Source organism: Gallinula chloropus (assembly GCF_964237585.1).
Source record: "Gallinula chloropus genome assembly, chromosome: 1".
Lineage (NCBI taxonomy): Eukaryota > Metazoa > Chordata > Aves > Gruiformes > Rallidae > Gallinula > Gallinula chloropus.
Genome location: NC_140085.1, coordinates 64,500,089 through 64,523,265, shown reverse-complemented (window position 1 = coordinate 64,523,265; position 23,177 = coordinate 64,500,089). Strand labels below are relative to the sequence as shown.

The window sequence follows — 23,177 nt, the reverse complement described above, 5'->3', positions numbered from 1 at the left end:
GTGAAGGACTTAAAATTCACACACTGTAGCAGTAGCTATAAGATTAGCAATTTAGCAATAACATTTTAAAGAAAATTATAAAGATAACTGATTATTTTTTTCAGCCAAGATGTCTCTGGAATTTTCATACAGGTATTAGGTGCTTCAGTAGTTGTCTTCTTGCACAATTGTCCTAGGTTTATCCTGAAGATACTCTTCATATTCAAGAGATTCAAAACACTTGATTACTTTGCAAAGTGGGCATTATTACATGAAGGAACTTCAGATACCTTTTTTTTTTCTTCATAGGATGGTGGTTGGATTTATCCTTAACAGTTGCAAATTACAGTTTCTTCACTTCTTTGTATTTTTTGTTACTTTTCCAAAACTTATTAAGTGGGAAAAAGATAGAAAGAAGCAAATAGATTCAGAATAAAAAGAATGGCAGCTATAACATTTTAATTCCTTCAGATCCCTTATGGAGCATAAATACTGAGCGTTCCTCCTCTTTTCAAAGTGTCAGATGAGGTGTAACATCCAGAGTAGGGAACACTGGTTTGCCTCCGCTCCACCCCCGTCCCTATGAGCATTAGCAAGCAAATTTGCTTTTGTTTCTGTTCTATTTAATAAGTAGTTATCTAGTTGCTGTTTTGAAGGTGTGTCTCTTTAAAACTAAACATTGTGCATTTTGCTTTCATCTCGTGCTGTTGCCTGTCAAGGTGTTTTGCCTGAGAATTCTGACATTTGGTTTTTGTCTCTTGAGGTGAACAGAGGAATTGCGTGCGAGAATTCTGTAATGGTGGTGTTCCAGCTGAGCTGGCTGTCTTACCTGTCACAGAAAAAGGACCAGGTGACATTCCAGTCAACTTTTCAAAGCAATACACAGCATCATGGATGTGCTTATCCCTTTTGGGAGCTTTGGCATGCTCTGCTGGTGACACTTGGGCTTCAGAGATTGATAACTTGATGAGTAAAAGCCAGCCAAGGTTAGTAACAACCTGGGAACAGGTTCCAGTAGGTAAGGTGCTTTCTCTTCTACATGTTCACAATGCTTTGCTGATCTGTTTAGAATTATGTTCCAAAAAAAGCTCCAGGGAGCTAAAATTCTTCTTAGTAAATAATTTCACTTCTCATCTCTGGCACTATTAAAACTGTTTATATTGCCAGTATTATAAAGAATACAAGTTATCAACTGAGTTTTTCAGGCATTAAATTTTTAATCAGTAGAAGAATATGTATATTCAATACAGACACTACCAAAATTCACTACTTCTTAACCAAGCTCTTTTCCTTTAATATCTTACCAAAGGTGGATAAAGTGACTTTTCTGTCTGTCAAACCTTGTCTACACAGCAGATGACATTGCTACCTTAAAGCAGTTTGTGTTTTTTGAGACTTGCTGGCATGTTGATCTGTGGTTTGGATCTTGTGGGGTAGGATTTAAATGCATAGGCTTTTTTTCTTTATCTTCATAAGTATTATTTAGATTTTTCTTTAATGAGCTGTCAAATATCTTCCCTTCTGTGGATTTTGTTCTTTTTTATATATATGTGGTGATAGGATATGTCTTGATATACCTCTTCTGAAAGAGGCGTTGCTTTAATAACATGTACATCTCAAACTGCAATTTTTGGAGCAAGTCTCTCACCACACCTTACAGCAGACAAATACCAGGTGACAACAAGAGGTCTGCTGTCTGATTTTATTGAATTTAATGCTAGTGAGCATTTCTAAGTAACTAGCCTTCCAGACAGAGAAAGTAGTGGGGTCTAGTGGTACAGGTTAAGTGTCTCAGCAGCACAAAGGGACTTGCAAGTGAAAGCTGTGGTAGCAGATCCCTGTGGATAGAAGAGGTGAAACCACTGTGAACACAGCCTTGATTTGGTATAAAACACTGGAACAAATATTTTTGTTTAAGAAAAACATTTGTAAATCAGCTTAGGTTTATTTGATTTAGGTACCAATGGAGCAATTACTTTAGCGGGCCTGCTCTCAAGTTTACTCAGGGGCTTGGCAGTAAGTACAGCCTACTTCATAACACAGCTCATTTTAGTGACTGATCTGGAAATATCTGCTCCCAATGGCCCATTATTGTGCTGGGTGCAGCAGCTGGCTTACTGGTTGATTCATATTTGGGAGCTACGATGCAGTAGGGTGGTAAGATTCTGCTCTTTTTATTTTTTCCCCTCTCCTAATGTAATCTAAAAATGGAATTGCATTTCAGGAAGGGCTGAGGACATGATTTTGAAATGGAAAAAGTACCAAATTAGCAACACAAAGGACAAAGGGAGTCAAAGTGATTGATATCATAATGAAAACAAGAGCAAGGGCAATTGGTCCTTTTCCACATTGTGTTTTGTTTATATTATGTTACTGTCTTGATGACTGAAAGAGACCAGAGATCTCCAACATGTTACACTAGAAAAAGCAATTGCTGCCCTCTCCTTTTCTATATATCTAATTATGGTAACATTTTATAAGAGAAAACGTCAGCTTAATTTTATCCATTTACTCAGATTAAGTAGTCACTGCAGAAGCTCCATTTCTAATTCTGAAGGTCTAGCAATAGTCTGAGTTTTAAGAATTAAATAAGAGCACCAGGAAAATGTGCACAATCATTTTTTTTTGTCGCCACAGTCATAAACTAGCTGTGACTTAAAAATGGACTTAAAAAACCCCCAAATATTGTTGGCTGGCTGTTTCTAAACAATGTCAGTGCTTATTTACTCATGTCCTTAACGATCACTGTCTGACTAAATACTACAGTCACCCTTTAGGCTAAACCATAAACTTACCCTCTGTTTAAAAATTGCACAAAGTTCATATCTGACACTATTTTGTTTAACAGCTGGTTTACAGAGAGAACTTCAGTTTTCAGATTTCGCTGTCAATATACTTACTTGTTGGAAGCTGCAGTTTGAACAGGCACATGAGCTGCCTGAGAGACACAAGTCCTTTAAATCCTTTAAGTCCTTCACAAGTCCATCAGAGTGAGAACTAGAGACTGTTGTTCGTGCTGTGGATTTGGCTTTCCAGTAGTTTTTACACTCTATTCCTTGTAGTCCCAGGGAAGTGCAACCATTTGAGGAATTTTTAGGTACAATACTCCTGTACTAAAGAGGAAACACTTAGTTTGAGCTCCTAACGAGGCAGATGCATTAAGAGAATGTGGTAAACCTAGCTAATGCATGCCTGCATTTGTCAGCATCTATTTCTTCTTCAGGTATTGTTTTTCCATGCTCAGCAACTGACTTTGCTAGCTGCAGCAGGGACAAGTATGCAAGTTCCACCATTTCTTGTACATGTTCATAAGCACTGCTGGAGTGGGTGTGCTATATACACATTATGCTGTGGTATATATGCTGTGATACAGATGGTATAGTGCTGCTCAGGTGGTGCACACTGTTAGGTTTTGTGTCCTTTTCTGTCCCACTTTTACAATCCCTACTCACTGTGGTCTTATAAGAAATACTCCAATCCCCCTGCAGCCTCTTGGAAAACAAGAAGTAAATACAGCAGTAGTAATAAAGTAGTAATAAACCAATGCTTGTCCTTTCCATGAGGGCTTTTCCTGTTGGTAATCTTCTTAGATTTGGTTTATGTAGTAGTCTGCAGTACCCACTGTTACTAAGAGTAAGTCCTTCCCTGCCCACACATTTGTTAAGTGAAACTTTGAATGGATGCGCAGAGTTACATTCACATTTTCCCAGGTTATCAGCCTGAAAACATACCTGTTCTGTAAATAACCAAACTAGTGGAAAAATCGTTACCCTTCCTATTTATTTATGTTCTGAATCTATGTTTTGTGTGTATTTGAGGTATATATTTACAAAAAGTATTCCCAGTTTTTCTTTCAAGAAAATTTAAGACTTTCTAAACCACAGCAAGTGTTCAGAGTTAGACTGTCAGGCTTGGAAGTTTGATTTTTCTGTAGGAATTTTGCATTACCCCAAGCTAGGTTTAAATGTATGCTTCAAAACTAAAAGTAATGCCAGGTGTATACCTGTGGGGGTTTTTTAAGTTTTGTCTGCAGTGCTGAAATATATTTTTTCACAGAATCACAAGGTTGGAAAAGACTTTTAAGATCATCAAGCCCAACCATTCCTGCCCTATGCTAAACCATGTCCCTAAGTACCTCATCTACCCTTTTTTTAAACACATCCAGGGATGGTGACTCAAACACCTCCCTGGGCAGCCTGTTCCACAACACTTTCAGTAAAAAATTTTTTCCTAGCATCTAATCTGAACCTGCCCTGGCACAGCTTTGTGCCATTTCCCTTGTCCTGTCTCCTGTCACCTGGCTGAAGAGACCATCACCCACCTCTCTACATCACCAACCTCTCTGCTTTGTACTAAAGCAGCAGCTCAGAATGAAATTTCCATACCTTGGGTGTTAGCAGGTAACTCAGATCTACAGAGAAAAATAATGTTGCTGATATGTTTTGGAATGTTTCTTGACGTCAACCTTAAATGTGTGCAGATGCATATACTCTATAGCAAGAGTCTGTGTTAAAATCAATGTTATACTTTTACCCACATGTAAAATAATGCAGCTGGACACAACACAGGACAACGATGTGTGAACAGAAACAGCTAATGAAACCCAGTGCTGGAGTACTGATAATACAGGGAGAGCAAGAAATGGTTTAACAACTAGGAAAAAAATCCAGCTGCTGGCAGTATGAACCTGCTGTGTAAATAGAAATGATAAAGTCAGGCTCTGTAAGGACCTTGTTTTCTGTCAGATCAAGTAGCAATGTTATTTCCATAATTTTCCTTTGTGTGACAAGGACACACATGTTGCTAATCAGTTGTTTCTGTTCTGTTCAAAGCAGCATCCTCAGCGCTAGAATGGCTCTTGGAACAGCTTTTGCCTCCTCTGGTTTCACTTGTTTCATTCCTTCCTTTGCTGTGGAACCAGGTGAAGAGAAGCAAACCTGACAGAGGTGTAACTTTTGAAAAGAAGTAACTTCTAACATCAAGTATGGAGTTTATCTTCCCTTCTTCAGAGCTACCAGATTAAATTAACTGTTGTTTTGTTTGGTCTGTTTGTGTCTTGTTTTTGAGGTTTAACACGGTCACCATAACCTAAATTTAGGAGGTTGCATGCACTTGGTTACTATGTTTCTTTTCAGCTTTGTTGGCTTAGTAAATGAAGTCTTTATCTTCTCCCAGGTTTTGACCAGAATTATCAGCATGGTTGTCATCCACCAAACAAAAGACTCCAAGGCAAGTATCTGGAAAACCTATGTTAGACAACAACAGGGTAAATCTTTTTTCTTCTATAAACATTGCTTTTGTGCTTCCAGGCGTGGTGTGGCATTTCTGGCCTAGGGGCTGAGATGGTTTAACATGTTCTGCATGTGATTCAGTTACTCAAAGACTTTGAAGAGTTCTCTTTGAACTCTCTTGAAGAGAGGCATCAGAAACTTTGAGAGCCAAAGGACTTTCCATCTTGAGTTATCACGACTGTAAGCTTCACATGGCAATCGGCATCGGTCAGGGTAAGGAAGGGGTTTTGTCAGTGTGCTCTTGCTTCCCTTCAGATGGGTGAAGCTCATTGCCAGGTGAGTTGAAGCACTTCATTTATCCTCCTGGACCCAAAAGGTTGGCATCTGGGTTCTCCCCAGTCCCCAGCATCTGAAAGGGCAGGGAGCTGGAAACAGAAATCCAATCTACATCAATCAGTGTGATGGAGCATTGTGGCTATTGTTCAAGTGAGACACAAAGTATACTGCAACATTCTATTGACAGTGGTAACATGGGCAAAATGGGTGAATTCTGGTACTTCCCAAAACTTACAGTATGTAAGGTTTTATGGATTTTTTTTTTTTTTTTGAGTGAGTGAGTGAGTGAGTGAGCGAGTGAGGAGGAAGACAGAAGTGATCTTGGTTGGATATTCTGTATCCTGAGACTACCTCTGCTTCTCTGAGAATGTGGTTGGTGAAAGTGATGCCACTACATAAAAGAAAAGAACAAATTATGTGGCTCCTGTATGTCTGTTCCTGTGGAAAAGCACAAAATGATAACAGGAATTTATGCACTTAAACTGTAACCATAAACACTTGAGATTTTTATGTGGTGTTTGGATTTTTATTCCTTCTAAGTAGAATTGTAGAATAGAATCACAGAATGCGTTGGGTTGGAAGGGACCTTTAGAGGTCATCTGGTCCAACCCCCCCGCAGTAAGCAGGGCTACTTTAACTAGATCAGGTGGCTGAGAGAAGTAAGCACTGTATGTGTTGTCTTTGAAGATTTTGTTAATACTGCTGGGATTTCTAGAAATAAGAAAGACACAATTTATGTAAGATACTTTTTCTTTCAGTTAAAGGCCTTATTTTTGTATTCTTGTGATTCCTGAAACAAAGCATACTTTTCAATACTGAAGTAGGCCTGGCCAGCTTTTCACTGCTGTTTAATATGGGTCTTTAAAAGCTTGCCATAGTGAGAAGACGTCAGTGAGTTTAAATCTGTAGCAGCATGAAAAGCTTTGATCTATTTGCACTGACCAAGCGGGATCTCAGTGAGCTCCTGCAGGAAGGACCTTCAAAAGGCTGTCACCCAGAATTCTGTCTTTGCCATGTCAATGATGACACTGTGTTGCTTTTGAAATTCCTGCTCATAAATCTCCAGTAGTTAGACTTCAAGAGCACTCAGATCTGTCTCAAAAGGAGAATGTTAACTGAGTATATTATACTGAGTGGGATATAACATGCGATTTTTTATTATTATATAGTTAGTATCTGAAAAAATGTTACCTTGGGGATGAGTAGGGGGTACAAGTTACAGCATGTGACAGACTGCCTGTAAATTGGTGTGTGTCACTGAGAGCACTTAGTGAGCTCAGAAAGGAGTAGGCAGGGATGCCACCTGTCCACATGCTACTTGGAAAGACAGAAAATGCAGGAGTTAGGATATAAACAAAGAAATTGAAGGCCCAAAATAAATTTCTGCAGTAAGCAAGTTTAATTCCATTCTTTAAACACCCAAATATTTCTTTTGCTCCAAAGCCAGCGGTACCCCTAGCATCTGAGATAACTCTGTCACTATTTTCCTGTCATACTGAAATGGCACCAATATTTCCACAGGCCCAAGAGGAGACACTAATTTTCCTTTTCAACTGAAGAGGTGAGGGACTGGTCCTTGGCTTGAGTTTTAGATGTGTTAGAAGTTCAAGTAAAAGTGTGATCATGACATAATTGCATATGAGGAATCTTTAGCTGGGTCCCACTCAATCCTGTGTGTTGAAGTATCCTGGTACCAGAATCACCAATATTCAGGGGTTTTTTTCTATTTCTGGTTTGTTGTTACAGCTGTAGGGATTGCCTTGTCACGGTGCTGTGGAGTGGGCGGTTGCTGCAGATGTAAAGCGCGGTTCCCTGGGACAACAACACGAAGGGGTATAAAAAATGTGAGGGATACACTAACGCCCCTGGGTAGCAAGGGCAGCTGATGTTCAGAAGACTGACTTATATTTCTGAGAACAAAGGGCTGAAACATCTTGAAGTAACTGTTGGTATTTTACAGAACCTGACTTGGCCAGTGGATTAATGTGGCAATAGCTTGATATTTGTAATAAGTAATTGTTCTCAAACCTTCTATGACTGTAAATAAGCAACTAGGGCAAAGGGGAACCATTGTTCCATCACTAGTAACACCCTGAAAGAACTTCAGATCTTGCTGAGTTGGTGCCTGTGGTAGACTATGGCTGTGAATAGGTAACCAGGTCAAAAGGGGAACCATTGTTTTATCACTAGCAACATCCTGATAGGATTAAATGAGTTAACCAAATAAGATACTGAACACAACGTAGAGGAGGACTACGGGGGACCAGGACGACCCCCACTACCAGCTTACACAGCTACAGAAAAACACCGGAATATGCCACGTGTACCCGGAACTACGGGACTATAAAAAGGGGACGCCAGAAGGGTGAGGGGCGTGCCGTTTGCAGGAGCAAGGGTCTCCTCCGGACGCCCAGTGCTGATATTTGCCTATATCTTGCGGGCTTGCTTAATTAATAAATTGTTGTTTGGCTTTATCAACTGGAGTATGTCTCAAATTTATAACAATTTGGTGCCGTGACTCGGATGCAACTCACGAGATGGGACTCTTGGTCTTATCAGGGAGGCGCCCCGCCTGTTGTTTGGCGGCCTTGGTAGCCCATTTCCCATCTCGATTGCACCGACGAACCCAAATTCCAAGATATTAGGCAAAGGAGGCCGGCAGACCCTATAAACTTTGTGCACAAAGGTCCGGACGAAGACGCAGGACGCGTGAGTATCTGGGGGGGAAATCCGTTCGGTCTGGGTCGGGGATCCTGGAAGCGCGGCGAGTGTGTGTGTGCATGAGAGGGGGACCGGCAGCTCGGATTCCCCAAGCGAGTGCGGACCCTCAGTAGTGCGGTTCTCATTGCCCGCGAGGGCCTGAGCCACGAACCAGGGGAAGCGAGTGAATATATTGTTGACTGAGTGCGCTCCAGATGATGGGACAGAAGAAGAGCAAGCTGTCTGATCCCATGGGTAGCCCAAGGGTAGTGCTACACGGTAAGCCGCCAGACAGTCCTTTGGGGTTAATGATTGCCCACTGAGGGGACTAGCTGTCTAGGCGATGAAAGAATAAAGAGTGTATGATACGGGTAACGTAAACTGTGTAACTACAGTGTGACCTCCTGAGAGTGAACAGGGGAAATTTGGATACTACAGTGTGGCCCTCTCAGGATGTATTGCCCCTGTGAAGTTTGTAGGTAATTATAGGATGGCCGCCTCTAAGGCAGTCAGTATCTCTAATGATGCTTCTTCCCTGGCCTGGGGGATAGATAAGTTTTGCAATCTTGAGATGCACTGATCTTGTCCCTTACCCCAGGGACAGGATTGGGTGAAAAACTGCTGGCTCCATTAAATTATCTGGGCTGGCAGAATCAGTGCAAAAAGGCTGTGTGTATTCAAGCATGTATGAGCCATGGGGGCAGGGCATTCCCTTGCTGCTCCGGTATATCCGGTCCACCTTAAAACACTGATTAGGGGTCTTCCTGATAGCTTGAAAATCTATGTGCAAAGCCTAAAGGAAAAGATTCTGCGAGCAATTGATCACAATACTCGCTACCCCAACTAGCAGAAACAGCCTGTTTTAACATGGGAGATTTAAGAAACCTAATCATAGAAGGTATAAAGGAGGCTGCTCCTAAGTCTCAAAACTTTACTAAAGCCTTTGAGATTGAGCAGGAAAAAGATGAGACACCCTCAGTGTTTTTACAGCGACTGAGAGATCAAATGAGAAAATATTCGGGTATGAATCCTGAAGATCCTGTAGCACAAGGTCTTCTGAAAGTTTATTTTGTGACTAAAGCATGACCTGATATTAGGCGAAAGGTACAGAAGATAGATGGTTGGAGTGAAAGATCTTTGGAAGATTTACTAAGAGAGGCTCAGAAAGTGTTTGTGAAAAGAGAGTAAGAAAAGCAGAAGCAGAAAGCAAAAATGATGGTATCTGCTGTTGATGAGGTAGTAAAGAAAAGAACAGAGCCAGTCTCACCGAGAGGTAGAAGGAAAAGCTGGACAAAAGGAAGTGGGAGGGGTGTGAGAAACATGAATGAAGAAGGAATTGGCCGAGGTAGGGGAAAACTTTGGCAATCCCTATGGGCTGGTTTTCTCTCAGCAGGATGTTACGGGTGTAGCAAACAGGGACATCTTAAGTGAGAATGTCCTGAGCTAAGAAAAGAAGAAAGGGTAATTCCCTTCATGTCCTCTGAACATGAATAGGGAAGTCAGGGGTTTATTAATTTAAGGTCCTACCAAGAACCCTTGATAAAATTGAAGGTGGGACCCCAGGAGGAGGAGGATGTTGTCTCCCTGGTTGAGCTTCTAGGACTTCCTTAAATTTTATGCCTCAAGGACTGAAGCTATAAGAACTGTATCGGGGTAAAAGGGAAAGGATTCCCAGTCCCCATGTTTGAAAATACCACTTTAAGATTAGGTGATGAGAAAATTTGTGGGCAATTTATATATCCCTGATTCCGGAACTAATTTATTGGGAAGAGATTCGATAATACAATTAGGATTGGAATTGAAAACCCAGGATGACCAAATTGTGGTATCCATGGCTTTACTAACAGAGGAAGATGAAAACCAAATTGATCCAATAGCATGGGTGCGAGAGGGTAATCGAGGTGGATTAAACATTACCACTTTAAAGATTAAACTTAAAAGGGACAATGACATTATTTGCCAAAAACAGTATGCTATTTCATTGGAAGGCTGTAAAAGTCTCCAACCATTTATAGAGAGTTTAATTAAGGATAAGCTTCTGAAACCATGTATGTCTCCTTTTAATACCCCAATCTTATCAGTAAAAAAAAAAAACAAAACCACCCAAAAACAAACAAACAAACAAAAACCCCGATGGGTCATATCCTTTGGTACAGGATTTAAGACAGTTAAACCAAATAGTTCAAGTGCGTCACCCAGTAGTTCCTAAACCTTACACTCTATTGAGTAAAACACCAGATGACCACAGATGGTTTAGTATGATTGATTTAAAGGATGCTTTCTGGACCTGTCCACTGGACCCTGATAGTAGAGACATGTTTGCTTTTGAATGGGAAGATCCTTTCACAGGACAAAAGCAACAATTTATTTAGATGGACAGTTTTACCTCAGGGATTCACTGAATCACCAAATTTATTTGGACAAGCATTGAAACAAGTATTAGAAAAGTTTAAAGTCCCAACTGAAGTCACCCTTCTACAATATGTAGATGATCTTTTAATCTCAGGGAAAAATAAGAGAATCGTAAAGGAAACAACAAATGCTTTGCTAAATTTCCTAGGGAAACAGGGACTAAAAGTATCAAAAAAAAACCAAACTGCAGTACATGGAAAAGAAAGTTAAATATTTAGGACATCTAATCAGTGAAGGGAGACAGAAAATAAACCCTGAGAAGATGAGTAGTTGAGTTACTTCTCCCGAAAACTAAGAAAGAGCTGTGAAAATTTTTGGGATTGACAGACTATTGTCGCCTATGGATTGAATCATTTGTACTAAAAACAAAGGGATTATATTTTAAATTGTTAGAAGAGCCTAATGACTTGGTATGGAGTAATGAAGAAAAAGAATTAATACAAGGATTAAAACAAAACTTGATCACTACTCCTGTGTTGGCACTGCCCTCCCTTAACAAACCATTCCACTTGTTTGCTACCATAGATAAGGAAACAGCCCTGGGAGGGGGGGAGTTACTCAAAAGTGGGGAGGCAAACGACAGCTAATTGCCTCATTTATCTAAACTGCTGGACCCAATATCCCAAGGGTGACCTGAATGTGTACAGGCAGTAGCAGCCACAGCCCTCTTGGTGGTAGAAAGCAGAAGGCTAACTTTTGGAAGAGCACTTATAGTAAGCACTCCACATCAAGTAAGGACAATTCTGACTCAGAAGGCAGGAAGAGGTCTCACTGATTCTAGGATTTTGAAGTATGAAGCAATTTTAATGGAAAAAGATTATTTAGTTATAACTGCTGAATCATGCCTCAATCCTGCCACCTTTTTATCAAAAGGGGAGACTAATAACCAAGAACTTGAGCATAACTGCTTAGACATAATAGAATATCATACTAAAGTGCGTCCTGACTTGAGGGACATACCCTTGCCAACAGGTCTCCGTTTATTTACCCACTGGGTAGTACAGGCACTAGTGGACCACTTTGGAACCAAGTATATGTGTATTGGAATTTATAAAATTGCCAAAAGGATGGTGGGAAAGTGCCTGACATGCCAGAAGGTCAATAAACAACAACTCAGAAAAAAAGATACCGGGGGGGAGGGACCCTTTCTTGCGTTGCTTACCACAGATCCTGCGGTTTGAACGGCCGAAAGAGGTTGGACGCACACGAGCAGAATAAAGACCGGTTCGAGAATCTCGGTGGGAAACTACAAACAATCCTGACAACTTAAACGCCACCTTTCGAAGAACCAGCGAGTAAAACTGTCTATGAATGACAATTTATTTTGTTCAAATGTTGGATGTATGTTATACTTTCTTTTGTTTTGAGTGTCGAGTGTGTAAAGACAATTGGTGGGTACATTATAGAGAAAGAGAATATACCCCAGACATTTGTGAAAAATGTTATTGGGCAGAAAGAAAACGAACCAAATTAACCCTTAAATTAGCAGTAAAAATTGGAGAGATTATCCAAGGGTCTGAAGAGTGGTGGAGGATATATACAAAAGGGATAAATCCCAAATTAGGTTGTACATATCCTAATGAATATAAACAAGGTAGCCCAAAAATAATTCGGGTAGTGTGCCGGTTCCAGGTGAAACATCTGGATTGTTCAGCCCTGGAAGTGAAACATAAAAATTGGGAAGCCTATAACACTCGTAAGCTGAGGACAGGAAGAACCCCTGAAGACTATGACTGCTGCCGAGAAGATGGAACACTTTGCTGCTCCAAGCAACGGAGTAGGCAAAGGAGGCAGAGGCGTAAGGAAATCGTGGGGTATTAAGCCCTCCAGTCCTATCACGAGGTGGCTCCATACACCAAGGCTGAAAAAGGCACCAGATACCCAAGAACCAGAAAATACCAAACAAAAACGATTGAGTCCAAGCATCACCACTCTAGAATAGTTATTATGAACCCACCAATTGCCTTAAATAAAGGGGGGCTAATAATTGTATTTTTATAGATTTATTTTATTTTGTATTTTGTTATTTGGGGACTGGTACCGCATTAGATCCAAGGCAAAATGTATTGGGTTACATTATCTCAAGCTTTGAATGCTACTACTTTTTGTGCTAGTCTTGCCACACCAAGTACTCCATTTATCACGTGTTTGGTAGGAGTGCCACTGAATAGTTCCACCTGGAAAGTTTTTGAGGTTGCAATGAGTAAAATAGCAAGATGTCCTTATATTTATAATGCCAGTGAGGGCATGACAAGGTATGATTCTTGGGATGATAGAGTCCCAATTGGTCCAGAACCACAGGAACTGGAATTAATGGATTCTTTGAATACCAGCTATTGTATATACATAGATGCTGCCAAGTACCCATGTAACGAAGGTAATCACGTTAATGTTTCTTGAATGATGACCCAAAACCGATTTAGAAAAAGAAGAGGCATCGATGCTATTATCTCAAAAAGCTGTTAGTCGGTTTGAGAAACAAATTGGTCAAAATTGAAAGGGGGGATTGTAATAAGTAATTGTTCTCAAACCTTCTATGACTGTAAATAAGCAACTAGGGCAAAGGGGAACCATTGTTCCATCACTAGTAACACCCTGAAAGAACTTCAGATCTTGCTGAGTTGGTGCCTGTGGTAGACTATGGCTGTGAATAGGTAACCAGGTCAAAAGGGGAACCATTGTTTTATCACTAGCAACATCCTGATAGGATTAAATGAGTTAACCAAATAAGATACTGAACACAACGTAGAGGAGGACTACGGGGGACCAGGACGACCCCCACTACCAGCTTACACAGCTACAGAAAAACACCGGAATATGCCACGTGTACCCAGAACTACGGGACTATAAAAAGGGGACGCCAGAAGGGTGAGGGGCGTGCCGTTTGCAGGAGCAAGGGTCTCCTCCGGACGCCCAGCGCTGATATTTGCCTATATCTTGCGGGCTTGCTTGATTAATAAATTGTTGTTTGGCTTTATCAACTGGAGTATGTCTCAAATTTATAACAATATTCACATTAAAATCTGTGAGGAGTGGGTGTCTCACATTTGTTAATAGGATTTGGCTTCCCTGTGTCTCCCCCTGCAATGCTTTGGTCCTCACTTGGCCTTTTTTTAAATTTCATTTACTAGCATCTTAAATTGCCGTAAATCCCTCTCCTTCAAGCAGGAGTTAACCCGTTTTACAGAAAGTTTATTCACTTAAAGCTTTGTAGGAACATTCTGTTCTCTGCTTCTGGCTATCACCATAAGGGGATAACAGCCCTCAATTTAAAGACAGCTTCTGTTGGGCGATGGGGGAACAATTACGTGCCTGTTGTAATGCGTAAATAAGAGCAACTACAGGATGGGGATGTGAAAATAAAGCTGTGGGTCAAATGGCAGCTTGTTCTGTGGTACACCTGAATCTGCCAAATGTGACTCCGAGTAAAGAAATTCCACAGGGAGAGGATTTATTCAGTAGCTTTTCTACAACTTTCATCTCCCAAAAGAAAGCGGGTGAACTTTATCTTGCCACTACAACCAGGAACTGAACCTTAGAACAGCCCACCTTGGAAGGGACTTCTATAGCCACCTTTGCACAGTGTTTACAAGTCTGAAAATGATACCTGCATGTATGCCATTTTGGGGTGGTTGTCACGAGTTCTTTGAAATTGTCATTCTCTCCTGTTAAATATCCTCTCCTGATTATTTTCTGTCACTATCTGAAGAATACAGTTTCCTTCATTCCAGTTTCCTCTCTTTCTCTGTTTTACTGCCCTAGCTCCTGGACCTGAGTCTGCAGCTCCTCTTTGATCCTCATGAATGTGAATTAGAGGAACCACAGAACAGTGACTCTGATGTTAGTGTTCCCTCTTCTGTGCAGGGCACAGGACTGATCTGGTTTGTACATTTTTTCTTTCCTTTGCAGTGCAAATAGTAATATAAAAATACCACTTTATGTATTATGTCTTCTGGGGCCTATATTGTCTCCCTTCCCAGCCAGGTTTAGGGAAAAGTGAACTGACTGCTAGGGATGGAAATTGTGAACATCTGAGCTCCATTTCTGCACTAAGGATGCTGAGGGGTGCTAAGATACTCCCTCCTTGTGAGAATTTAATGCAAAGAGATACTTTTAGATTTAAAGGCAAGCCTAAAAAAAAATCAGCTCAGCATCTTCCTCCTGAACTGAGTCCTGTGTGAGACTGTATTGATGCAACAGAGAAACATCCTCACCAGGGTTATTTTGTTTCTCTACCCAAGAGCACCTAGAATAGGTTGCCTCCCATTTTTCTCAGACAGAAGACCTGGCAAGCAGAAAAGTAAATCAGCTTTGCTAAGCCACCTGCCCTTCTGTTGTCCTGTCCTTGGTAAGAAAAGGTCTGCTTGGTAATTTTTTTAAAGACTTCTTGTGCTTTTCTCTCTACTGTGCCAGAGCGGCCTTCACTTGAAGTGTCACGGGCTGATCAAAGTTTTCAGCAGGGTTATTTTCCCTTGCCTTGTTTTCACCACAGAGTTTGTACAAATCTTTGCACAGTCAAAAACACTGTTGTCGTTTTGCCAAGGTCAGCAGCATCAGGCTAAAGTGTTTGACCCCGCTGTGTGGAGAGCGGCGAGATAGCAGCCAGCCAAACGTTCAAGCATGTGGTAAATTTTAAGCCTGAGAGTAGATCCACTGAACTGTTAGTAATGGAGGGGTGCGCTAGCGTCCTTCAAAGCTCAGCAGCCCCAGAGGAGCCTCGCTGAGCTGCAGTCAGCCAGCTCCTCTGCATCACCTCTAGCCCTGTGAGCGAGGGTCGAGTCATTAAGCACATGCACAGCTGCGGGATTGAGGTAATCGCTTTTGTCTTTAATGAATTGTGCTTAACCTTCAGAAATAAAGTAACTAATTCAGAATGATCATATGTTTTTACTGCTACCAGTTCAGATCCTTCCTACCCTTTGCACTTATTTTCAGGGCCAGCAAAAGCATTTTGGTAATCTGCAAAGGGTGTTTTAAAGAAATTAATGTGGATTGGCTATTTAAAATTGCTGCACCCAGAAAGTAGGTGTAGTAAAACTTCTTTAAATTGCACAGTACTAAAGCAATCCAGGTTGAAAACAACCCAAAAGTTCTCCAGGCAAACCGGGTATTTAGAGAGCGGCTATAATTACAGACAGAAAGCTGAAACCATGACTGAATATTTGTGTATAAGATAAGCTCTAATTAATATGAGAATTAATCAGGGAAGACATCATAATTTAATTAGACTGATGGTGACACTAGTTGATGGCAACAATATGTTTTGGCTTTATGGTCTGTGAACTTTGTGAACTGGCAGTTCCTAGGAGAGCAGGAATGTGTCTGAGCTAGCCGTGCCTCTCCGAGGGGTGTGTGCCTGATCTGGGGGTGGGAATGCCCTCATCCTTACTGGTGTGCCTTACTGATGCCTAACAAAGCCATTCAGCCACACGCTGACCACGTGGCAGGCGAGTGGCATGACAGTGCCCTAATTCCACACTCTTAAAAAATGTCTCATCAACTCATTAAACAATGAAGGTGATTGATATTTCAGTTGTATAACCCAGTGGAAACCCTGGATGCCCAAGACACCAGAAGGTGCCTTTCTGGCTATGCTGCTCGAGCAAAGAATCTGTCATGGGTACAGTGTTGCTTTTGGAAGTGACACGACTTGCCTGGCGGTGGGAGAGCTCAGTGTGGCTTAGCTATGTTCACCCACTTTCACCATGTGGTATCACACAGCAAAATAAATTTTATGACAAGCAGCAGTCTAGGACTTAGCCTTAACATCTGGCAAATCTTCTGTAGCTTTTTTAATCAGCTTGTTATTTTTATACAGCTATGCAAATGGGCTCTGTCCTGCTGCCTTAGCTCATCCTGTCCTCTTGTTTTGCATGAAAACAAGCAAAGTATTTTTCTTTTGCAATTAAAAGACTTAACAGCTGGTGCCTGTTGACAGAAGCACAGCATAGTATCAAAAGAAATGTTTGTTTGCCTTGAATCTGCCACTAGATAGACAGAGTTTCTTCATTTGCCAGTATTAATACATTTGTTTGGACGAAATATACTTAAGCCTAAAGTGTTCAGACCCAAAACAGCTCGCAGGCCTTTGATGGTTAGCAGAAGTGATTTCCTGATAAAAGCACAGAATTACTAAGGACAACAGGATTTCAAAACTGGATTTCCTCAGGGGAGCTCTGCTGTGGTATTAATGTTGCAATAGCACCGCTGGAAGAATTTGGGCTGTATTCCCTTTATTGCTACAGGTCTGCTTGCTCTGTGTCCTGAGGGACTTGCCATTCAGTTCTGCTTGCTGAGAGGATTGTACGTGTTACAGCAAATCCTTAGGTAGGACTGGGACAGCAGGTCTCCTACCCCACTTGAACCAAGAGGACAACTCTCTCTGCCCATCTGGCAGGTTTCTGGTTCTAGGGTACCAAACACAAAGAGAAGGAGGGAAGTTCTCCGACCTTCCCGATCCTCAAGAATTTTCATTTGCTTTGGTGAATTATTTCAACTCTTCTGGTTGTTACAAATGAGGTTTTACCTCAGGTCCTGCAGCACCTGAAAAGCAGAACCCCAAACTTGCCAGCTGAATACACCCATGTTTGCACAGACAAGCGCAGTATTATCTGACATGGAATAGCCTCCCATAACCGCTGGTGCTCTGGTGCGATTTACGCAGCTGGAGGAGGCAGGAGGTGTAACCTGCAACAATTTGGCTGTACTGATGTGAGGACCAGTGTAAACACGATACAGAATCAAGAGATTTTGAATGGTTTCCTCACAGCCTCATTCCTCAATGCTGAATTTATTCTGCTATGTATAGGGATGTGCCTGTTACTGGTGATGTTGCAATGAACAGGAGTTTTGTGAAAAGAGCAGAGGTTCTTCTAGACAACTTGCATGCTGGGTTACTACAGCCTGTCTCATTCATACGTGTTAAGGTGAGTTAAAGGTTTGCAGCACTGTTTATTTCATTCTCTTCAACTTTTCTGCACTGGGAGTTCTTCTGTTGTAGCTCCCTTTCACCGTGCTCCAGTGATGTCTGCTCCTTTTATCTGCTGGTACAGTTACCACATTTTGTACAAAAGTACAGATCAAAGTCGATAAACAGCCTGTAATGAAATGCACTGCCTAAGAATCAGCCACCCACTTTTCAGTGCTAAACTTTAGCCCCTAGTTAACTTCATTTACACAAAACAAAGGCCATTTCCTGAAAAGCTCAGTGAAACTATTGTTTCCCTTTGTTGCTGTGTCAAAATCGCAATTCTTCAGTTTTGTGACCCCTATTTTGCAGCTCTTGTTCCTGATCCACTCAGACCCATGACCTCCACTGTCAGCACCTCCTGTGCTGTGTCCTTCCCTGAGGCTCTCACACTGTAGGCACCAGACATTGCTGCCTTGAAGATGGGAAGATGAGATCTATTCTGCCTGTGGTCAGAGGACATTTTCATGCACAGAACAATGCATGGAAAAGCGAGCAGAGCATGTGATATTGTAGCGTACATGTAGCATCATCATTGTGCTGAAGTGAGTAAGTGGTTGGTTTGTGTTTCCCTGTAGAACAAGCCAATTCAGATGCAGAGGTAATTTCAGTCTACACCTTTTAAACTAGCTGTTTATACTCAAATATTATTTTCTTCACATCTTTCTTTATGATGTTAGCAGACTGTGGGGAAAAACCGGGTCCAAGAAATAGCTGACACTTCTCTAGAAAATTGAAAACTACAGCTCAATGGGAAGAGAAGTGGGAACCTAGTCATCACCTATGATTTTAGACCTTTCCCTGGAACACCTCCAGTGAAATAAGATCATTCTCCAACTCCTCACATCTCTGCCTTTCACACTACCAGCAGGTGTCCTGTATGAAAGTGAACTAGGGAGCCACCAAAACAGACCCTGAGCCTTCAAGGCACCAGCTCATTGCCTGTAATTGCCATGACTGGCCAGGTAAAAGTACTCCAATTCCCTTCTCCGTGTCCCCAGATCTTGTGTTGTTTCTTTGTCAAATGCACGCAGAGACATCAGCTTTTCTAGGAACTGTCAAATGAACAGTCAAATCAGAGCACAAGTCTCAACCCTCCTCCTGGAAACCAGTCAGTGCTAGGTCCCTCGAAGGAAGGATCAGCCTGAGGTAAGAGAACTGCTCTGCACAGGTACGAGCTGACCTGCACGTACTGGACGTTTCTTAACTCACTTCAGCTGACACAGAACCAAGCTCTGTCATCAGCAGTTTGTTAAAGGCTTTTGTTTGAACTGCTGTGCATATTTTAAATGAATGAGCAAGTCAAAACCAGCTTGATTACAAAACATCAAGAATAAAATAATAGTTTAATTAGTATTAATCATGCTCATCATGATTTCTGTGCCTTCCTAGGTGAAGTGATTAAGCAGCTGGTTCCATTCAGTCAGCACAGGCAATTCCCGGAGAAAATTCAGGATTTGAATGTGATCCTGATAGGAACTGTCACTCTGAAGAAGCAGCATATAGTTCAAAGTGAGTAACAAACACCTCCACGTCCTTCTGGCTTGCAGTAAACAAGTACACACTTCCTTCCTTGCCTGCAGTTGAAAGGAGCAAACAGGCCTCCTGCCGAGCACGGTGGGTTGGGGAACAGGAAAGCTGGTTCGCTCATCCTGCTGCTTCCAGCCTGAGCAGCGGCTTCTTTGAGCGCTGGAAGTAGGCACTGGCAGTAAAGAAAAAGTCCCTTTGGTCAATTCATGACAGGACTGCCATGCCCTCCTTGCTAATAGCTTAATGGGGCTTACAAACACATACACACCCCTTCCCTCCCTTCTTCATGCTTTCATTTGTAGTAAGTGCTGTCAAGTAAGCATTACCAACCTCAACCCCTTGTACTCATCGTCAAAATGTATTATCCAAAGATACAATGGTGTTTTGAATCCAAGTGCTTGTAAAGATTACTTGGAAAACCAAATTTCCCCAGAGGGCTTGTTTTGATTGGTTGGGAATTTTTTCTGGATCTTGGTCATTGCAGTTGGCAAATGTTTTTGTTTGCTAGAAATCTGGTAATAAATCTGTGTGGTTGGTTGTTTTTAGTGAACACAGCAGTATGTCTTGTAGCCATCAGTGTCTCCTCAAGGGAAAATGTACCAAAATACTGCAAAGAATCCCTAACTAACCATGGATCTGCTCGTTTAAAATTGCAGTGCACAGGAGAACTGCTGTTTATGATCTTACTAGTCACTTTTTTGGAAGTATGTACAACTAATGTCTGATATGAAGTATTTGACTCCTCCACATAGATTCAGGGAGAGTTCCAAAGGAAGGAAATGAGAGGATCATACTTTTCAGGTGAAACACAAGCTCCTTGTTTTTCCCTATCTTCTGTAAAAGTAGCGCAGTCTACCTGGCCCAGCAAGCTTCGGGAATGTTATCGGGGCTTAGTGAAACACTCGCCACCTTTGGGGGAATATAATTATTCCTTCACAATTTACTCCAAGTAAACCAGTAATAAGTGCTCTCCAATCCTGACCTCCCAAAGAAACAACCTGGGGGTAAAACTCCTGGGTTGTGGTTCCCCCATCTCTGTGCCGGTCCTGTCCGCAACCCTACAGCAGTCCCTGAGTCTGCACATTCCCCAGTTGCCAAATAACTTCAGATTAAGATGATTCCTCCCTTTTTAACCCAAGATTTTTAGCATCAAAGCTCCTCATGGCCTATTTGCTGATATTCTCAGTGAGTCAGGCAAATACTGTTGTGTGTTTGCTTTTTGTGTGCCTTTTTAAACTTGTGCCCATTAAAGACCTGAAGAATTCTGTTTGTATAAGGTTGAGAATAATAATTGGCGTGGGGCAAGAAAAGCACCTGATTAAAACAATATGACAAGGAAGCTTTGGACTGTTTAATGATGATAATAATAATAATAAATATATTGATTTTAATGCTGCTGTTGGCATCTCCTTCCTCGTGTGACAAGACTTAGGTATGAAACAACATCATGCTGGGCCAGCAGCAATGCAAAGTTGGACAATCAGGACATGATTAGGTGGCTGAGTATGGATGGTTGTCCAGCTGTTCAGCTGGCCCTGACAGCGAACACATGCCCTGTAATACAGCCACCACTTCCAACGGAGTTACAACCTGCAGCAAGTCTTTGCTGAGGAAATACAAAACCTGTTTTTAACAAAAGTTGGCCACTTTGGTATCTGCTTCTACCATACCACTGTTACTATTATTGTGATTCAGTGGGTTACTACCTCAAGGGAATGACAAATACATGAAAAGAAGTTCTGCATGTGTGTTCAGGCACAGCTGCCGCCTCAAACTGCAAACTACATACCCCAACAGTACAATATCGTCAGCATTATCTTCAGGTTAGTACCAGTGTTCCGAAGTGCTCATTAGATGGAGGAAAAGGGGCCTGTTTGGAGGTACATACCTCAGACCCTTCCCGTGAAGTTCCCAGGTGCCTACAAAGCCTCAAAGGTCCTACTGCAGAAAGAAGCTTCAAAGTGAGCAGCTTACCAGAAGAAGAGACACTAAAGATTATCACAATTTCTGTTCCAAAAGCTGTATTGAACAAACTGGGTTGAGGCCTCAGGCCTCAATGTATACGCATAGAATAGAAAATTACATATACAAACATATCTCTCCATACATGCATGCACAAAGTATACATGCATGCTGTGCTTGCTCTCCAGAGGCCATCTAACCCAGCACTGGCAGGCAGCCTCCTCGGGGGTACAAAGCAGCAGCAACTCGGGTATGGTGATTTCACTCACAGGTGGAGGATTTGGGCCAGAAACCCATCGCTGCTTCTGCTCATTACAAAAAAACACCCCCACCCTAGTCCTAACCAAATGGGGCAGAATGCAGCTGGGTCACTCATGTTAAGCATCTCCTTGTTTAGCACAGGAGGTTTCTTGTTTCCTAAAATGCTGGGGGTAACACCCTCTCCCAGCCCCTTGTACTGCCCTGTGGCATCAGCTGCTTCAGCCTTGGGGGCGCGAGCCGTACTTAAGCATTTTTCTAGACAGAAAACGAGACCCATATTCCTATCATTACAGCTCTTCACTTCTAACAAGAGGGTTTGAATTTAAAAGAACATACTTTGTGGCTCAAAGCAGCAAGATGATGACTGGCTTTATGGGATTTGTTCTTCTGACAGTAATATGCAACTGCCCTTGATAAACTGTACCCTTTGTTCCGTTGTGTCCATGTGACTCTCTTGAAACTGGGTTACTTAGTGTAATTAAAAGAAGAACTGGCTTTAAATTAGAAATTTCTAAGGGAAGGAAGAGAAGGAAGAGGATAGCTGCTTCTATTTTATTTGTTCAGTCAGTAGAAATGAAAGCAGTTTCTTTGAGACTTCACATGAAAATCTTTGTGTCCTTTGACTGGCCCTTTATATAATATTTTAAATGCAGAACTGAACAGGAGCGATAATTTAGCATGTAATTGTTATTGCTTATTTGTTTACTTGCAAATCTTTGCAGTATCTGTACTGCAAAGCACTTTAAGGAACGCACAATCAGAGAATCATTTGGGTTGGGAAAGACCCCTAAGACCATCCAGTCCAACCGTTACTCTGGCACTGCCACATCCACCACAAAACCATGTCCCTCAGCACCACATCTACCTGTCTTTTAAATACCTCCAGGGATGGTGACTCAATCACCAGCCTGAGCAGCTGTTCCAATGTTTGACAACACTTTTGTGAAGAAATTTCTCCTAAACTCCAGCCTAAACCTCCCCTGGCACAACTTGAGGCCATTCCGGCTTGTCCTATCTTCTCTTACTTGAGAGAAGGAACTAAACACCCATGCGGCTACAACCTCCTTTCAGACAGCTGTAGATAGTTGTAAGGTCTCCCCTCAGCCCCCTTTGCTCCAAGCAAAACAGCACCAGTTCCTTCAGCTGCTACTCATTGGATTGAATTATATTAAAATTAGCTTATCTGGTTTTTCCCTTGTTTTGAAGGCTGCTTTAGGACAAACATCTCCCATTTACACCACAAAATGTAGTCCTAGGATTGCTTCACTTGTTGGGTTGGACCCGGACCTGATGATCTCTCGAGGTTCCTCCCAACCCCTATGATTCTATGATTCCACTTATTCCCATCATGTATATGCTAATAATGGAAGCTTTCCTTCAAATTTTAGAAGCCTTAAGATGAATGCACTGTATATTAGTGAGATGTGATTTTCATTTGGGCCATTAATAATTTTGACTGTCTTTATTTCAGCACTAAATATTCTGACTATGGTATTGAAAAAAAATAAATTATTTTAAAATTATTAAGTTTCACAGCTGGCAGAGATGGTCAATCTCCTGTGAGCTGGGCCTGGTGACTGCCTGAAATACAATCTGTAACTGGCCAAAGTCATGCAACCGCTCTCCCCATCAACCCAGAGCTGCCAGAAGGTGAGGAATTACTTGCTTCACTTTATACTTTGTTTTGGTTTTCACATTTGTGTTTCATTTTGAATCTGAATTTGTCTGGCTTTGGATTTTCTCTACTAGTTCTGCTCCTGTGCCTGTCCCTGTTACAGCACTGATGAGCTGAGCAAAGC

General features: G+C 41.7%; 1 pseudogene across 1 annotated transcript; it reads left to right on the top strand.

Moving 5' to 3' along the window:
• Positions 1–289: 289 nt before the first annotated feature.
• LOC311192015 (transmembrane protein 19-like) lies at positions 290–5,320 on the top strand (annotated as a pseudogene). The gene is made up of 4 exons: positions 290–423; positions 743–997; positions 1,937–2,128; positions 5,115–5,320. The product of its transcript is annotated as a transmembrane protein 19-like (transcript).
• The last annotated feature ends 17,857 nt before the right edge of the window (positions 5,321–23,177 follow it).